Genomic DNA, 17,793 nt, shown 5'->3' with positions numbered 1-17,793 from the left:
TGCTATGATGTAACACAGTTTTGGAAGCATTGATATAGTAGACATTCAATAATGTTAACAGCTGACATTTATTGAGCATCTACTATGTGCCAAGCATTTCACATATTTTTTCATTTAACCCTTGCAGCAATCCTATTAGGTTGATACTGTTATTCTCATTTTTGTAGATGAAAAACTGAGAAGACTTCAAGGTCATAGCCATGGGAAGTAGCAGTACTAGGATTTAAATCCAGGCAATTTGGAACCAGAAGGTTTTTATAGAAGTTTGTTTTAAAACAAACACCCCTATAAATGGCAGAACTAGAATACAAGCCAGTCACACTCTCTAGGTTAGCTATAGGATGACAGCAGCAAGAGCTAAACACGGGAGCTTTGTCTCTCCTGCAGCACCATTCCCAAGTTGCCTGGGATTCCTTTAGCAGTGGACACATAGCAGGCCCATTTCTCTATCTTTTAAAAAGCATATGCTCACAACTAAGAGATCATAATTTGTTGTACTCCATCTGAATCCTCAATATAATGAAGAACCATATAATTGTGTCACTATATGGGTATAATTTGTTCAAGTCCATTAAACCGTATTGCCCTCCGATAGCCTGCCATTCTTTCATAAAAGGCCCTGGGGCGCGCGCGCGCGCACACACACACACACACACACACACACACGTCTAATTTTTTTAAATTCTCATTTTGCTTTGGAAAAAAACCATCAACGTGGGTCTGACGGTCCATTTACCAGGCTTGGGGGAGGCGTGTAATGGAATTGGTTTTTACTCAGTATTTTTATCACAGGCTGGGAGGTACAAACCGCAAAGAAAAACTAGTTTCTTCTTGGCGTGTCACCAGCTCTGGGCTTCACTGATCAATCACGTCCAAACTCATTTACTACTTTAAGGTTCATTTGCATAAGACTTCGACCGAAGCCGCCGCGGCCAATCTGCGGTAATCTCGTGTGGAGTCGCGGTCACCGAGCCCTTCACTTTCCCTGAGGATTTCCCACACCTCTCCTGTCCCCAAGGGAGCCCGGTGGTTTCTCGCGGCTCTGATTCCCTCCTGGAAGGATGCGAAAGGAGGCCGAAGGAGCCGCGGCGAGAAAGGAGGGTGGCAGGCGCGAGTAGCACCCGGGCTTCAGTTCACGACCCCATTATTCCACGGAAAAATGGAACATTCCGCTCCTTCCGCCCGTAGAGGGGAGGTGGGGGGAACCCTTCGATCCAGTCTGGGAGAGGCGACGCGGGTGCAGCCACCGAGATCCGGGACGCCAGGAGCCGCGTTACGGGAATCGCAGACGCCTGGCGTTCCGCCCCCTCGCTGTCGGAGGCCGCCGGGCCAATGCCCGGGCGCCGGGTCTCACGGTGGCCAATCAGCGTACAGACCCCAAGTTCGGGGGCGGGGCGCGGCGGGGGCGTCCCGGGGTGGAGTCGAGGGGGCGCATTGCCCTGCTGCGGGAGGAGGGCTGCGCGCGGTGTCTGCGGGAAGGAGTCCGCAGCGAGCGAGAGCCGGGGCGAGAGGCCCAGAGGCCCGCTGAGCCGCGCGGGGAACCCCCGGGCGCAACCGGGCGGGAGGCCGCCGCCGCCAGGCAGACAGGCCCCGTAGGGCCTGGCGCGGAGAAGGACGTGCGCTGTGGCGACGCGGAGGAGAGAGGCGCCGCGGCCTGAGGTGAGGAGGAGCTGTAGTGAAGAGAAGGGCCGCGTTGCGGGAGGGTGAGAGCTCGGTCGAGGCGGATGGGCCTGTGGACCTGGCACCCGTGGGGGCAACCCCTCCCTGGGAGAGAGGGGCGTCCCGACAGCGCGCACGCCCCAAACTTGTTAGCCCCAGCCTGGAAATCCCCACATTCCTTCTCCTTAGTCCCACACCTCCGGATTTGATTTCCTACAACGTTGTCACCTATATTTCAAAACGCACAAAAAAGTACACACACACACACACACACACACACTCACTCACTCACTCACTCACTCACTCACTCACTCACTCACACTCCCCCCTGCCCTGCCTTCCCTCCTTAAACTCTTGCCTCCAAACTCCCCTCTGGATTATACCCCTTTTTGGTTACCAAATCCCCACTTTTTTCTTCCCCAATCCTCTTTCCATCTCACTTTAAATTACATTAACCAGGCACTGGACTCTTTAGTTTTCTACCCGGAGGTTAATTTCTCTTCCCCAAAGCTATCTTTTCATCCTTAAATTGTAACGTCTCAACACTGCTGAAAGTTCACCATACTTATATTCTTAACTGAAATCTCTGTCCCTCTCTCTCTCTCATCTCTCTCTGTCTCTTCTTTTTCCTTTCTTATGTGTACGGGTCCTAATGAATCCCACATACCACTGTGTCCTAATGTCACCAAGTCTGTCTTTAAAATCTCACCCCGTCCCCCGAAGCTTAAAGGTTGTTATAAGCAGCAAGGTTTTGTTTTGCAGTCGATGAACAGCATTTTATTCATAAATCTAAACTAAAACAAAAAAATCACAGGTAAAAAATAAGATTTGCCACTTTTCTTTTTTTTCTTCAGAAGGAAACCCGTTTCCGTTTAATTTGTGTAGTATTGGGCATTTCAGCAATTATACTGCTGTAAAGTAATTATTATTATAGAATGTCAGGATGAATCTTCTAAAAAATTGGAGTGTTTGATTTAGTCAATGCAGCAAACAAACCCTTTAGACTGTGACTGCCAGCTTCGAGTTGGAACAACTCTTAATTTGAAATTACTGACTCAAATCATCTAAACTGTTTACCATTATCTTGATTTCTTACATTCAGGTTAATTCCTACTTGAAAGTATTTTGGAACTATAAGCTGGAATACTACATTTATAGAACCAACTTGATATTAAGTTAAATTGTGTTTTCCAAGTGTTTCTCTTTTGGGATAATTTTGAACACTTGTTTTTAATCACAAGTGGAAGAAAATTACAGGATGGAGACAGTATCAGAAAAGCAGGATAAAGTTTGTAGTGGAATTTTCCCCTCCTCTCAAGTCTGTATTATTGACAATACTATACATGTTTAATTTTCTCATAGGTAATTTAGAATATTATAAATATTGCTGCCAGCTAATTTAATACATTGTCTTATGCAATGAAAAATGTGCTCGGCGTTCTCATTTTTTTGCTTACAAATTGTAGTGTTTTTAGTTTATTTAAAATTTTTCCCAAGGGCATTGCTGTTAAGTTAAATGTTAAGGTGAATGTCAATTATTATATACCTGTGAAGTACGTGTTAAGATACCTATCTTATAAAAAAAGGGAAACTCAGTGTCCTTGTGAAAAGGAGGCGCAGTGTAGTGTCCCTGTGAAACCTAGATCTGTATAATTCCAACTCCTGTACTGTCAGTCATTTTGTCATGCAAACACATTTTTCGTAGAGGATCTACTGCTGCCATTTGGTTTGGGAGCTGATTGACTCCCCATAACTCCTCTGCAGTGAGAATTTTTTTCCCGCAGAAGCTATTTCAGAGCTTCCCATTTTAATGGGAGTCAGTATTCCCTGGCCCTAATACATTTGCAGCTGGGCTAGAGAAGCATGGAATGTTCTCACTGCCTTCTTCATTTCTTTAATTGCAAAGGCAGTCTGATCAGAATTGAAGTTTCTACTGACCTTTATTATTTTACACAGCAAATACTAAGCACTTACTACTGGCTACAGGAACTCACAAACATGCATGAGGTGTCATCAGGACCTTCAAAGAGTTTACAGAAATTGGGTTGACAAATGTGAAAAATTACAAGGATGCAGGGCAGTTTTAATTAAATGCAGAGTGATCATTTAAGCCTTGTAATGATCAAAGGATTTACCAGAGGTCAGTCTTGAAAATGGGGGTAAGATTTGGATAAAGGGACAAATGAAGGGAAGTCTATGTGGAAAGGTCCAGAAATAACCATGGTATATTAATTATAATAGCCAATACATATACATAATGCTTGTTTTGTGTGTCACTGTTCTGAGCATTTTGTCCATATTAATTCAGTTAATCCTAGCTATAACTTTATGAGGTAGATCTTATTATCCTCCTGTTACAGAGAGGGATACTGAGGCACAAATAGGTTAGCTTACCCAGTGCCACACGGCTAATAGATGGTAGATCCAAAATTCATACCTAGACAGCCTAGCTTCAGACTCAGCTCTTAACCATGATACATATACTGCCTCTTCATGTAGTATACTTGAGTGACAGTGACTAGAATAATATGGCCATACCAGAAGGTCTTTTAAAACTCACTCTTAATTGTCCATTATGTGCCTCAGAGTATGTTAGTTCTAAGGATATCTAATGATACCAAGACATACAAACAAATCACAGTATACAGCATCATGAATCCTATTAGGGAGCTATATACAAGTACATTGGGAGCAAAGATGTTTGTGACAGAGGAAATTTCACAGGAAAGATGTTTCATCTGAAGTTATAAACAGTGCAAAACATAGTCCAGGTAAAAGATTCTAGAGGCAGGGAATAGCATTTTGTAGAAGCGGCAAACTCTGCAATCACGAAGTTTGTTACAGAAAGTAGTTTCCTGTGGCTTGAGCTTAGACTCTAGGAGTGGCTAATACGGAATGAATGATACAAGGTAATACCAAGTGTGAACGGCATGGTGAGGTCAAGTAAAATGAGCTTAAACACCTGCTTTGCATTTGGAAAACACAAAAAAATAATTTCAGCATAATTGGAGTAGAAACCAGATTGCTTGCTATTCTCCAGAAGTATAGTGGTGGGACTGCTTGAGGGAAAAGTCTGAGTAGAGGGTGGTTGTTTTTTGTTTGTTTTTTTAAGAATAGACTTTAACCTTGGAGAAGATAGATTGGACAGGCACACTGAAGCCAATTTTTTAGGTTCTTAAACAGCTAAAATAGTTGGCATTGTTATCCACCCTTTAAAAAGCTTTTTTGGAAAAGAGTGACAAGCTTAAAGTTTTGTTTTAGAGATTCACCCACCAATAATGTTCAGAATAATTTGGAGGGAGGAAAGAAGCTGGAAGCAGGAAGGCAGTTATATGTATTAAGGTGATCAGTGCCTAAATTAGATTGGTCATGATAGAGGGTAAAAAAGAAGATATAATTTGAAAGAAGACGGGATGATTTGTAATTGAGAAAAGCTAGATAGACTATAATGGATAGATAAGAGACACCATGGACCCCACTGACAGGCAATTCAAAAAGGATGAGTGTGTTTAGCTGGAGGAAAGATAAGTATGTACTGTGATTTAAAAAAAAAAAAGTACATTTTTATGTATATATGTGTTCATGAGCATGTGTATACGTGTGTATTGTTTTTAGAACTATTAAACTTACTTGTGTCAGAGGCAGAATATTCAAGACGATGATACATGCAAGGTCCTAGCCAGAATTCTTGAAATTATTTTGTTTGAAGGTAATAGTTGGTCTTACGTCTTCAAAGGAGTTGGTATTTTAAAATAGTAGAAGATGCCAAATACTTTTGGGTTTATCATAGCCAGGAAATAAAACCTAGCAGAGACTTCAGTAAAGGAGACAGTCAAGTAGATAAAGGAAAGAATTCAGTCACCTGATATGGTTACATAGAAACCAGGAGATGGGAGAAATTCAAGAAACAGAGATGGTCAACAATGTGAAATGCTTCAGAAACACTTGTGATATTGTCACATTGGCTACATTTTTTTTTTAATTTTGTGTCTATCTAATATATCTTAGTGAGATTTAATGAGAATTAAGTTAACTAACTGATCATGAATAAGAGAGCTGTATCTCTCTTGTGGTTATAGTATAAATTATTGTTTTAAAGCTGCATGTGTACGTGTCCAGAGCAGGAGCTTCATTCCTTTCAGCACGATAAACCTGTTGCTCTGTTAATATTGAATATTCTGCCTCCAAATTATCATTTTCTCTTTAGTCAAACTCATGAGTTTCACCCTTTGCTCTAAGGTAGATTGGTTTCATCATTACTTCTGAATAGTTCATTTCATGTTGGTCTTCTGTATAATCTGCTTTGTTTGCATGTTCTGTTGTATGTATTCCCCACCCCCACCACCTAACCCATGGTAAACTCATCAGAACTGTGTTTCAGTTAACAGCTCTGGCTTATACACTGGTATGCTCTGGGATTTTGCTATTGGTAATCTTCACTTGACAATTAGAGTCAAAGATGATGTATAGCTCTTGTGTATGCTATTTTCTCTGTCTAGAAAACCTTTACTCTTACTTCATTCCTGGGCTTTCCTGGGGCCCTGTCTGAACTGGGTATTCTTTATGGTCCTGTAGCACTCTGCATATTGTGCCTCTCTAAACTTTGAAATTCTTAAGAGCAAGAACTGTTTTTTTAGCTTCAGCTATAGTGTTTGTAATGTTTTATTTCTCAAGCTACGGTGAGAACATAGATGGTCATCAAACTACTCTTTAAACCTTTTCATAAGTCTAAAACAGTCAACGATACTTTGTAAAAGGCCTTCTTCTCTTAACTCTTAAGGTCATAAACATTCTCTGTCCAATGCTCTTAAAATTTTGCTTTTGCATTTAGGTCCTTAATTAGGAGTGTATATATCTATGATGAGTAGGGCTCTTTATTTTTTATTTTTTATTGTGAAGTCAGTTGTCCCAATACTATTTATTGAATAGTTCTTTATTTCACCAGTGATATCAAATGCCTTTTTAAAAATCATATATTGAATTCTTACATACGCTTGAATCCATGTGGGAGAGGAAGAAACTTTCCTCTGCCCACAAGTTTCTTTCATCTGGTCTAGTAATTAAATCTACATGAGACAGATTAACAAGAGAAATATAACCAAATTTAAATACATACATGCACATAAGAACCCACATACTTGAGAGAATCAGAAACCACACATAAATGAGAGGTTCAAAGACAGAAAGGGAAAATGAGGGATATGTGACATTCTAAGCCAAGGATCACTTCGGGGCTTCAGAGAGGAGGAAGGTCATTGCAGGACTATAAGAAGAACAGATGTTCAGTAATCAGAAGTTTGCCCTGTCCTATAACTAGGTCATAAAAAGTTATTTCTGGTGATAACTCTTATGGGCAAGGCCCCAAATTTAAATTCTTTAAGAGAGAGGTGGAAGTTTCTCATGACCCCACAGGCCTTGATTACATTCAGTTCAAAATAATTTACATGCCACGGTGGCACATTTTTGGGGAGGCCTGTTCTGAACCTCTACATCTGTTTCTGGACTTTTTGTTTTATACTGTTGATTTAATTGTTCTTATGCCAATGCCATGTTTTAAATACTATAACTTTATAGTATGTCTTAGCAGATGGTACAGCAAGTATTCTCTTTATTGTTTTTGAAAATTGGCTTTTGGCTATTTTTCTCTATTACTTCATAAGAAATTTTAGTTCGTTTGTGAAGTTCCTTAAGCACTTTGTAATTTGGATTAAAGTTATATTGCATTAATATATTAACTTGTGAAGAACTAATGTCTTTATTATTTTCATTCCATGATAATTAGGTCTTACTAATGAACCTTTGAATATAAGGTTTTATAGTTTTCTCCATAAAGTTCTTGCATAGTTCTGATTAGATTTTTTTTCCTAGATATAGTTTTTTGTGTGTGTGTTTTTGTGGGGTTTTTTTAACTGAGCCATCCTGCCATCTGTTGGCAGCTCAGCAGCTGCTCAGCTCGGGCCAGGACTCGAACCGCTGTTGCTCAGAGCTCAAACTCTTGAGCGAGCCCTTAACCAACTGAGCCACTCGGCCGGCCCTATTATAGTTTTTGATGCTACTGTGAATAGGATTTTTCCTGTTACATTTTCTAATTGGTTATTACTGGTGTGTAGAAAAGCTATATTTTCTGATCTTTTGTTCAACTCTCAATATACCTTACAGTTTGGCATTTAATTCTCATTCTTTTTCTTGATAGATTACCATGTTATCTACAAGTTTTTCTTTTACCACGTTTATTTCTTATCTATTTGTTTATTATATTTTTAGTTAAGCCCTCTAGAACTGTGTTGAATAAATGATGACTCCCAAGCATCTCTTTTGAATCCTGACTTTAATAGGAATCCTTATAATTTTTATCTTTAAATATGATATTTACTAGAGGTTTCTGATAAAGTACTGTGGCAGCAACAGCAGGAGCTGCACTGATGAAAACAGCTGTTACCATTTGAATATGTACTATGAGCCGGTTAGATTCTAAGCACTTTATGTATATTGACTTAATCTTCACAAAAGTCCTAGATTGTATGTGGGTAGGTGTTCGTGTTACCTTCATTTGTATGCATAAGGAAATTGGAAGTAAGGGATATTTCCTGAAACTAATCGTAAAATAAAATAAAATTAAATTAAAAAATAAAAAGAAAGTAAGGGATATTAAGTAACTTGCCTAAGATGTTTTACAAAAAAAATAGAGGAGTTGGGAGTTGAACACAGGCAGTCTGATTCCAGAGTCCATCCTGTTTATCTTCTTTGTTATACTTCATCAAGATAAGAATGGTCTCTTTTAGTCTTAGTTTTCTGACACTTTGTTGTTATTTTTAAATTTTAAGTGAACAGTCAATTATCAGATGCTTTTCAACAGCCTTATGATTGTATAGTTTTCTTTTTGAATCTATTAATAAATATAATGAGTAACATTGGTAGCTTTTCTCATGTTGAACCATACTTGTATTTTTAGCTTAATACTTGTTGGCATTTATGGGTTTGTTTTGTTTTGTTTTCAAATGCATTGCTAACATAAATTTGCAAATACTTTAGTGTTTTTCACACCAGTATTTATAATAGCTTGACAGTAGAGTTACTGTATAATTCTTGTTTGATTTGGTATCCATATGACTATGCAACTTGCACTTCTGGCAGAAATGGGGTAACAGAGATAAGATTTACCCTCCTACCCAAAACAAACAGAAAAAAATACATGAAACAGCCATTACCAAGACACTGGACACTAGATGATGAAAGGCAATGATCTTGAGAGAGGAAACAAATGAGGTTAACCCTATGATTGCACTAGCCTAGTAACTTGAGAAAGTTTCTAGACCGTGGCACAGGTAGGGGGAATCCAGGCTAAGCCCAGTGGACACTCTGAGTGGAAGAGATGGCTGGGGACACCAAAGTGGCCTGAGTTCACAGAAGAGTATACAAGTATCACCTGCTTTTTGAAAATTTGCTTTATGCCACGTCACTTTTATGAAAGACGTATATTAGTACCTGTTTTCGCTAGCTGAAAGAAATCCAAAGAGGATTTTTGCTTTTCTAAAATAAGGCAAAAAGCAAAAATAGTATTCAGGGTTTGTCTTGCAATGAGTCATTATAGAGGCAGCACACACCGTAGGCAACAGGAGTGGCAAGCTCCTTCCTTGGGAATTACACTCAGCATCAAGCACCATAGCTTTGAACTGTGTCTATGGGTATGTTTTTTATCCCTATTTATTTTGTGCATCCATTACCAAGATGTGCTCTATGGTAATTGCTTTTTCACTTTACACCATTTGGGCTTACAAAAAGTTTCATAGGAATGCTCTACTTTCACATAGCGGGGGAATCCTGTACTGGAGAACTCTTGAAACAAGAATTCTTGAAAGCTTCAGAGGTCCCCTTCAGCTCTCATCTGAGTACTGACCAGTGCCTGCTTGTGAAGAAACTCCTGAAGGCCAGGGAAAGAACCTCTTGAAGGTTATTAGAGGTATCAGTGCTTGGTGCTTCCTCAGGGTCAGAAATGGTACCTGTTCTCACAAGCCACATTGGAAAACATCTTGATTCATGAGACATTGCATAGAATACACAGAAGGCTCTTGCCTCAGTAGTAGGGAATGATTAGCTCTAAATAAGCACTGCTCAGGTCCCACCCAGTTATCTTAAAAGCAAGACCTGAAAGGGTCAAACTGTTTTCAAGTAACTTTAACTGTGTTTAGGAACAAAGTTTAAGAGTATTTATAGGAATATAAAAATATCTGACACCCAACAAGATAAAATTCACAATATTTGACATTCAATCAAAAATTATCAGGCATGCAAAGAAGCATGAAGATACAATATATAATGAGAAAAGTCAATCAGAATTAACCCAGAGCTGACACAGATGTTGGGATTGCCCAGACAAAGACATTAAAACAGGTGTTATATCTGTATTCTGTATGTTCAAGAAGTTAAGTAGAGTTATAGAAGATATGAAAAAGACCCAAAATGAACTTCTAGAGATGAGAAATACAATGTTTGAGATGAAAAATACACTAATTAGGATTAATGACAATTTAGACGTTACAAAGGAAAAGATTAGTAAACTTACAGATACAACAGTAGAAATTATCATAAGTAAAAAAAAAAAGAAAAAAATGAACTGAGCATCAGTGATCTGTGGTACTACTTCAAGCATCCGGATATACATGTTATTAGAGTTCTCAAGGAGGGGCAGAGACAAATATATTTAAAGAAATAATGGCCATAAATTTATCCAGATTTGGTAAATACTATAAACCAATAGACTCAGGAAGCTCAACAAACTCTTAAGCCCAAGAAACTTGATAAAAACTACACCAAGATGAATCACAAAAATAGGATGCATGCTGGATTTGGTCTATGGACCATAGTTTGCCAATCTCTGTTCTAAAATACTATTTACTTACGTTGCTTATTGGTTGGTATGGGTTGAATTGTGTCCCCCCCAAAAGAAATGTTGACGTTCTAACCCTCCAGTACCTCTAAATGTGACCCTGTTTGGAAATAGGGCTGTTGCGATGTAATTAGTAGATGTCTGTTTTGTTCCCTGCTGGTGTTCCTAGCATCTAGATTCATACCCAGCATAGAAAGCACTTAATATATTTGTTGGATGAATAAATTGACTTCCTTGCTGTAAGCAGGTGTATAGTAGTGTATAAATATACTGTGATTTAACCAGTCCCAACTTTAGGCATGGACATAAGCTTTCATTTCCCTTGGAAAAATAGGAGTGGAATAGCTAAGTATATGGTAGTTGTATGTTTAGCCATATTCGTCTTTGGTGATGTGTCTATTCAGATATTTTGCTCACTTTTTTATTCGGTTTGTTTTCTCATTATGTTTTGAAATTTTTTAAAATATATTTTGGATATAAGGTTTTATTAGAAAATTGTATTGTCTCTCAGCCTGTCTTTTTATTCTCTTATCAGTGGTTTTTACACAGCAGAAACTTTCATTTTAATGAAGTCCAGTTTATCAGTCACTGTTGTATCTAAGAAATCTTTGCCTAATCCAAATTCTTAAAGGTTTTCTCCTATGTTTTCTAGGTACAAGTTTTAGGTTTTACATTTAGGTCTGTAAACTATTTCAAATTAATTTTTGTAAATAAAATTTTATTGGAATTCAGCCATGCTCATTTATTTACATACTGTCTTGGGCTGCTTTAGCACTCCAATAACAGAGTTGACTAGTTGCAACACTTAAGGCCCACAAAGCCTGAATTATTTATCTGTCCCTTTACGAGAAATGTTTGCCAACCTATTTTAGAAGGTGCTAAGTGCTATAGAGAAAAAACAGGAAAGAGAATAAGCAATACAGGGTGGTCAGGGAAGACCTGTAGGAGAAGGTAAATTTGAGCAAGGCTGCAAGGAATTAATCTTTATATACTGACTTAGAAATATGCCCAATATGTAGTGTTAAGTGAAAAAAGCAAGTTACAGAACATTATTGTGATCACATTTTTATAAAATAAAGTATATGTTGGTACAATATAGTTATAATATACACACAGAAAATTTTGTAAGATATTTGCACCCCTGTGTTCATTGCAGCATTACTAGTAATAGCCAAGATATGGAAACAACCTAGATGTCCATTAGCAGATGAATGAATAAAGAAGATGTGGTGTATATAAACAATGGGAAGGGGGTTGGAGGGCTGGGTGAAAATGGTGAATATTCAGCAATAAAAAAGTGAAATCCTGCCATTTGCAACAACATGGATGAACCTTGAGTGCATTATGCTAAGTGAAATAAATCAGTAAGAGAAACACCATATGATCTCACTAATATTATGTGGAATCTAAAATAAATAAACAAACAAACAAACAAACAGACAGACACATTGAGGTAGAGGAAAACCTGATGGTTGCCAGAGCAGAGGGGATGTGAAATGGAATTTAAAACAAAATTTTTTTTTCAAGATTAAAAAAATTGCTGTGCCAGCCAAGTGGCGTGTTGGTTAAGAGCTGGCTTGGGACGCCAGAAGGCCCCAGTTCAGATCCCACATATGAGGGCCAGTGGCACTGCCCTCTGCAGCTAAGATGCTGAACAACAGCTCAACCTGGAGCTGGGCTGCCATGAGTCGCCGGCAATGGTGTAGGCTGCAGCCCCTGCTGTAGTGGGTTGCCATGGGCTACCGTGTGTAGCCAACAGCCAGCGTGAGCGGCCGTCCAGAAGCCGGTGACTGATCTGCTTTGCCCGGGAAGAGCGCAATGATGGTGCCAACTTGGGCCAGTGAAGCAACGTCTCCACAACTGGACTGAAGAACAAAAGGACAGCAATTTGTCTGTTCCCCTTCCTGCAATTCCCCAGCGCTCTTCCCATCCCCCAATTCCCCAATAAAAATCTTTAAAAAAAAAAAAAGAATTGCAGCCATGCTGAACTAAAAAAAAAAGAAAGAAAATTGTTCAGTTGTTATCTTGGGATTATAGAGGACTTGCACATGACATATTTTCAATTTTTGTTCATTTGAAGATATAAAAGTAATGTATTTGCATTTTAAGATATTATGATAAATTTAATTTCTTGTATGTTATTAAATTATATCAAAGGCTTAATCTGTGTGAAACAGTAATAACGAATTCAACTTCTTGCCTAAGTTTGAAGTTACTTTGTTATATTTCAAAGAGGATCCACCACTATTTATGCTAGAATTTAACTGATACTGAGCAAATCTTAAAATGAATTTTTACACCTATGTGCATAAAATATTTTGGCACTTGAAGAGTCAGGAGCCTTGATTTATGCTAGTGGAAGACAAAAGGTATGATCCTGTTAAAGATTCGCTTTAACTGGTTTTGTCAAATTCAACAAAATGTGCCTTTCACATTTCGTTGACATTACATGGACAACAAGGAAGTTGGGATTAGTGGGGGAGCCTGTAATGTTTCCATGTATCAAAACAACAGTAGGATGTTTGAGTACCCTTCTTATACAAGTGTTTATGGGATTGTTTTCTACTGAAGCTTAGAAGGTATGTATCTAAAATAGGAAGGATACTTTCTGAAGACCTGAAAGCCTAATAGCAGGCAGGAATTTAAGAAGTACACATATAATAAATATTATCAAAGCCAGCTTTCTGAACAAGGCACTGTTCCCTTTGCAGTGAGACCCAGTGAAAAGAGCATGACATTTGGAGGCGGAAGACTTGGTTTCAAATCCCTGCTGCTTCCTCACTGATTTTATAATTTGGGTAAGTAACTTATCCTATCAGAATTTTTGTTTTCTTTTGTAAAGGTCCAGTAATTAATCCCTGCCATTCCAGTTTCAGAATGCACAATATCAAGAGTGAACCCTAAGGTGAACTGTAGATTTTGAGTGATTATATTATGTCAATGTAGGTTCCTCATTGGTAAAATGTACCACTCTGTTGTGTGATGTTGATAATGAGGGAGGCTATGCATGTGTGGGGCAGAGAGTATGTGGGAAATCTCTGTACCTTCCTCTCAATTTTGTTGTAAACCTAAAATTGCTGTAAAACAAACTATAAAATAAAATAATTCCTGCCCTATCTACGTGCTTCCCTAGGATATTAGGAGAATCAGTGAAATAATTTATATGAAAGCACTTTGTGTAATATAAAATAGTATACTAGTGTTAGATATTATTAATTCATAATTAGCATTAATGGAATAGAGCAGAGTTGTATAATTTTTAAAATAATTTAATAGTAGGCACACGGACTTTTTGCAAATTTATTCAAAGTAACTGTATTGTGTATGACATGATATAAAAGATACTGTATTGAAATTTTCCCCATCCTGATTCCCTGCTCAGCTTATTCATTCATTAAACATTACTTTGCCCTCTATTTGACAATTGTAGTTCATTTACTATTTTACAATTATAGTAGTGTTACTACAGTAAAAAGTTTATACTGATAGTCATTCCCACATGCAGTGTAAATCTGAGTGTAGTATTTATGCTTTTTCATTCTGTCCTTGGGTTGAATTAAAAAGAAAACTCAAAAATCATAATCCATAGGTAATAAAAATAATTTATAAAGGTCAAAACTATTAAATATTTATCAATCATAACTCCACTACTTTTTCTCCCATTTGAGAAAAAATTCATGGGAATGAAAGTGAATGAGAATGAACTATAGATATAATCTTGAATTTCTTCTATTTTTTTAAGTAAATCATTCATAAACTGTTACTTTAACATTAATAGTAGTGAATTATTATACTTACGACGCATCTTATATCTCCTTTCAACACATTGTGTTGAATTATCATAGTTGAAGAATTGCTGCTGTAGAAGAACCATTCAGCTCTTAGAATAAACCTTTCCTATAATCTGTAGTTAGTAGTCATGTTTTGGCTTCATAGATGCTTCCAAGATAACATGCAGATTTCAAGGAAAATCAATATATGCAATATGTGGTTATACGTAGAAAATTGTGCAAGAGATGAAAGAGGATAGTGCTAATAATAGAATTTTAAATTAAACATTTATTGTCAACAGAATGAAAGGAGGGGGAAAATAAGCAGAATACTGTCAACTTTGTCAATTTTGAAACAAGATAAGCTCCCAAATGAAGTTGACTATATTGCATATAGTATAATATTTTAGATGGTGCTAATTGTATCTCCATCTCTTAGGTTTGAAATATGAAATCAAGTTTGGTAATAGATGTCCCTTCATCACATCTCAATGATAATCCTTTAAAAATTAGGAAACATTACTTTCTAACTTTTAAAATGTGAAACCTACCTTTACCTGTTTCCCTTTTATTCATGTTTCATGAAACTGCTTAGATAAGTCTGATTGCTTTGATGTGATCATAAATACCTTTATGGGACCTCTTGTTTCAGAGTTTTGTTATAAGAATATATTGGGTCTTCGGAAAAGTCATGATGCAAGTTTGCAACAGATGGCACTAGTTCATTTTTGGAAGTACTAGAGTCATTCGCATCTATGTTATTGCTATGTCATTTGACAGCTGACAGTTCTAGCTTCATTCTAAAAAAAAAAATTGGGCGATTTGGTTGAGTTTTGGAGATTTTACAACCAAATTGAAGATGGAAGACCAAACTGCATTTTTGCCATATTTTACTGTTTTACTTCCATAAAGGGAAGAACACGCGTCAAGCTTGTGAAAAGTTGCATAAAGTTTATGGTAACAATGCTCTACAAGAACGTCAGTGCCAACGATGGTTCACAAAATTCCGTGCTAGTGATTTTTTTTTTTTAAGATTTTATTGGGGAATTGGGGGAGGGGAACAGTGCTGGAGAATCTGGGTAAGGGGAACAGACAAGTTGCTGTCCTTTTGTTCTTCAGTCTAGTTGTGGAGGACGTTGCTTCACTGGCCCAAGCTGGCACCATCATTGTGCTCTTCCCAGGCGAGGCAGATCAGTCGCTGGCCTCTGGACGGCCGCTCACGCTGGCTGCCCGCTACACACAGTAGCTTATGACAGCCCACTGCAGCAGGGGACTGCAGCCTACACAGTCGCCAGCAACTCATGGCAGGCAGCCCAGCTCCAGGTCAAGCTGCTGCTCACTATCTTAGCTGCAGAGGGCAGTGTCACTGGCTCTTATATGTGGGATCCGAACCGGGGCCCTCTGGCATCCCAAGCCAGCTCTTAACCAATGCGCCACTCGGCCGGCCCCCGGTGCTGGTGATTTTGATCTCAATGACGCTCTTGGGTCAGGGAGGCCCACTGAGGTTGATGACGACAAAATAAAGGCATTGATCGAGTGGAACGCACGTTACACAACACAAGAGATTGCAGAAACATTGAACATCCATCATTCAAGCATTCACAACCACCTAAAGAAGCTGGGATACATAAGCAAGCTTGATATTTGGGTTCCGCATGAACTTAAAGAAGTTCATTTGACGGCATGTATAAACATCTGCAATATGCTCATTAAACATGAGGAAAACGATCCTTTTTTGAAGCGACTGATAACTGGTGATGAGAAGTGGATTGTTTACAACAATGTGGTGCGCAAATGGTCTTGGTCCCGACGTGATGATTCGCCTCAATCGACATTGAAAGACATTCATCGGAGGAAGATTATACTCTCAGTGTGGTGGGATTTTAAAGGTGTCATGTTTTTTGAGCTCCTACCAAGGAACCAAACAATCAATTCAAGTGTCTACTGTCAGCAATTGGACAGTTTGAATGAACCCATCATCCAGAAACATCCAGAGCTTGTTAATTGTAAAAGAAGTTGTGTTCCATCACAACAACGTGAGAACACACACAAGTTTGATCACCCATCAAAAATTATTGGAGCTTGGTTGGGATGTGTTGCTGCACCCACCACACTCGCCTGACCTTGCGCCGTCAGACTTCCACTTGTTTTGCTCTCTTCAAAACTCCTTGCGTGGTATAACGTTCAGTTCAGATGAGGCTGTAAATCAGCACCTTGTTCAGTTTTTCTCAAATAAAGACAGGTCCTTCTATGAACGAAGAATCATGAAGTTCACTGAAAGATGGTAAAAGGTTATCAAACAAAATGGGCAATATATCATTGATTAATCTTTGTTCTTTATTATAAGTAAATGACCTTTGAAGAACATAGACAAAATACGTCATGACTTTTCCGAAGACCCAATAGTTTATCAGTAGAAAGATTGCCAGTTTTCAGGAACTAGAAAAACCTCTCTACAGTGTGAACAAGGTACTTAATAGGCTGGATGGTAGGATTGCATGAGCACATACTACTTTACCAACGTGCTCAGATATTTTTTTGTTTGTTTTGATGAACAGTTATATGATTTGGTGGATTTTTCTAATTTCTATTTAAAGTTGGGAAGGAATGAAACAAGGTAGAAGAAATGGTTTCTTCAGCTTAGTTCTTTTATACCTTTACCTGAGACAGTCTTAACAGTTCATTATCAAATAATTTTGTTACAGAGTGACTGTTACATGGTTAGAGCGTACAAAAAGTCAAGTTCATATTTATATTTAATAAAAGAACACTGTGTTCCAAATGTAGTACTCTGAAGCCCTCATCACAAAGTTAATAGTTTTATTTAGGAGAGAAAGTTTACACAAGTATTTTTTAATTTAAATTGTATTTATTTTTTGATTAGGTACTAAAGTCACATGGCACAACATTGGAAGGGTGCAAAGAGTATATACAGTAGAGTATCTCCCTCCTAGCCTGGTTGTCTCAAACACCCAGTAGAATCCAGTATTTGAATTTTTATTCTTCTAGAGATATTTTATGCATATATAAGTAAGTTAATGTGTGTTTTATCTTGTTGGTTTTGCCCACAAATACACTGTTCTGTACCTTAACAATTTATTTTTGATATTACATATCTGTATATGTAGAACTTCCTTTTTTTATGGTTACATTTATACTATGTTTGGATATTCCATAATTTAACTAGTCCCCTATTCATGAACATTTAGTTTGTTTCAACCTTTTACTATTAGAAACTGCTGAGGTGAATAATCTTGTGCATGTTGTTTTGCTTATGTCTGTAGGATAAAATACTAGAAGTAGAATCATTAGATTTAAACGTATGTGTATTTCATTTTGGTCAATAGTGCTAAAATGGCCATACAATTTGTCTGGATAGGTTTTTGTTTTTAATTGAGGTCTCATTTACAAACCATAAAATTCACAGTTTTAATTGTACAACTTGTTTGGAAGGTTATGCCAGTTTACACTATACCT

General features: G+C 37.9%; 1 long non-coding RNA gene across 1 annotated transcript in view; it reads left to right on the top strand.

The window, feature by feature from the left end:
• The first annotated feature begins 1,426 nt into the window (after positions 1 to 1,426).
• Positions 1,427 to 17,793, top strand: part of LOC109382151 (uncharacterized) — a 28,326-nt gene continuing 11,959 nt past the window's right edge. The window contains exons 1-2 of the long non-coding RNA XR_002123889.1: positions 1,427 to 1,659; positions 13,258 to 13,344. This is a non-coding gene — a long non-coding RNA (uncharacterized LOC109382151). The remainder of the gene's footprint in view (positions 1,660 to 13,257; positions 13,345 to 17,793) is intronic.

This window comes from Hipposideros armiger, unplaced genomic scaffold (assembly GCF_001890085.2).
Source record: "Hipposideros armiger isolate ML-2016 unplaced genomic scaffold, ASM189008v1 scaffold_60, whole genome shotgun sequence".
NCBI lineage: Eukaryota > Metazoa > Chordata > Mammalia > Chiroptera > Hipposideridae > Hipposideros > Hipposideros armiger.
This window is presented reverse-complemented; position numbering and strand designations above follow the sequence as displayed.